Genomic DNA, 2,271 nt, shown 5'->3' with positions numbered 1-2,271 from the left:
CCTCTCTCTCTCCTGCCTCAGGGATGGCTCACCTCAAGCCCAGTGGAATAGCAAAACTGACCAATTCCTTTGGTAGGCCACAATTACCCTATCTGCACCAAAAAAAAAAAACAACCCAAACCCACTGCCGTCAAGTCAATTTCAACTCATAGCTACCCTATAGGACAGAGTAGAACTGCCCCATAGGGTTTCCAAGGAACGCCTGGTGGATTTGAACAGCCAACCTTCTGGTTAGTAGACGTAGCTCTTAACCACTGGGCCACCAGGGTTTCCCCTATCTTCACAGTCATGCCAAATCATCTGGGTGGGAGTCACAAGACCATAGCGACAAAGGCCACACAAAAACGATCCATCGCACTGCAGTAGTATGAGGACAACCAGTCTAATACACAGGTAATTGGGGCTTCTGAAGAAGGGGGCAGGGAGGAACAGAAAAAATATTTGAAGAAATAATGGCCTACAATTTTCAAAACTTAATAATATAAACTATAAACCTACAGTTCCAAGAAACTCAGCAAACCCTATGCAAAAGAAAACTATACCAAGGAACATATAATCAAATTTCTCAAAAAAAAAAAAAAATCTTAAACCAGAAAAAACGTGTTACATACAGAAGAACAACAATAAGGATGTCAGATTTTTCACTGGAAAAAATATAAGCAAGAATACAGTGGAGTAACATCTTTAATGAAGGAAAAAAATGTCAAACTAGAATTTTATAGAGAACAAAAACATCTTTCAAAAATGAAGGTAAATAAACATTGGTGATGGTTTAAAAAAAATGAAGACAAGATCTCCAGTTTAGGACAAGATAGACTACTTCATATTCCTTCCACTAAGTACAGATATAAACCCTGGATATTATAGATAATAAGGCTCTGAAAGGTGGAGAGAGAAAGGCAGACCACCTTGGGACCCAAGGAACAATATGGTGCTGAGTTCCCTGGGTTTTCTTTTTGCCTCATATATACCCCAGACTAGGTGTCGGCGCAGCCAGCAACCCGGAAACGTCAATGGGTGCAAGTTAAAAAAGCTTAAGGAAAGCTGGTTCTCTCCAGTCAAAGGACAAGGAAACGCGCAGTCTAGCAAGACAGAGAACTTCAGACAACAACTGCCCTACTCCATCCAGACTTCATGGAAAAGAACTGTGACCCCCACCCTCACCCACGTTAGCTGTCTTAGTTATCTAGTGCAGCTATAACAGAAATACCATGAGCGGGTGACTTTAACAAACAGAAATTTATTTTCTTATAGTTAGGAGGCTAGAAGTCTGAATTCTAGGGAAATTCTAGGGGAAGTGTCCCTCTGTCAGCTCTGGGGGAAGGTCATTGTGTGTTTTCAGCTTCTATTCCTCTTCCCCCATTTGTGCTTCCTTGCTTTATGGATTGCACAATCTGCTCTTTTTATATTTCAAAAGAGATTGACTTAAGACATACTCTACACTAATATCGCCTCATTAACCTAACAAAGAAAATACATTCCTAAATGGGATTATAACCATAGGTATAGGGGTTTAGGATTTACAATACACATTTTGTGGGGACACAATTCAATCCATAACATTAGCAAAGACCTATTAAAAAAGCCTAGACTTCCACTCTTGCTAGGCTACAAGGCACACCTCACCCTCCCGGCCAAGGTGCTGTCATTGAGGGCTTAGTACAGTGCCTGAACATCTACGGGGCCTACTACTATTGATGCATTCTGCCATGTTCCTGTATTGTCAACAGAGGCCGAGTGGAGAAGCTGGACTTCCACCCATACCTGGCAGTAACGAGGTAGCACTTCTCTTCCCCTGCTGGCACTGTGTCAGAGAAGAGTTCCTAAAAACAGGAGATTTAAATAAGTGCCAAAGTCTTATATTATCCAAAATATGCTGGATCAAATAAAAAAAAAAAATCACGTCATACCAAGAACCAGGAAAATATTGACTGGAATGAGAAAAGAAAATCAATAGACATCAACATGTTGGAATATCTGGCAAGGATTTTTAAGCAGCCATTGTAAAAAAAACTTCAACGAGTAATTATGAATATGCTTGAAACAAAAGAAAAAATAGAATGACTCAGCAAAGTGACAGAAGATTTAAAGAAGAACCAAATGGAAATTCTCGAACTGAAAAATACAATTACCAAAATAAAAACTCACTGGATGGGTCCCAAAGCAGAATGGAGCCAATAGACGAAAAAAATCAGTGAGCTTGAAGGTAACTAATAGAAATTACCTGATTTGCAGAACAGACAGAAAACAGATGGAAAAAACGAACAGAGC

General features: G+C 39.9%; 1 protein-coding gene across 1 annotated transcript in view; it reads right to left on the bottom strand.

Annotated features, from left to right (window-relative positions):
- LOC101357941 (zinc finger protein 33B-like) overlaps positions 1-2,271 on the bottom strand; it is a 75,247-nt gene that overhangs the window by 69,817 nt on the left and 3,159 nt on the right. Inside the window, exon 3 of the mRNA XM_023725414.1 lies at positions 1,765-1,823. The gene's annotated coding sequence lies outside the window, so the exon portion shown is untranslated. The remainder of the gene's footprint in view (positions 1-1,764; positions 1,824-2,271) is intronic.

Source organism: Trichechus manatus, unplaced genomic scaffold (assembly GCF_000243295.1).
Source record: "Trichechus manatus latirostris isolate Lorelei unplaced genomic scaffold, TriManLat1.0 scaffold00308, whole genome shotgun sequence".
NCBI classification, from domain to species: domain Eukaryota; kingdom Metazoa; phylum Chordata; class Mammalia; order Sirenia; family Trichechidae; genus Trichechus; species Trichechus manatus.
Note: the sequence above shows the minus strand (reverse complement) of the source record. Positions and strands in the feature narration are given on the sequence as shown.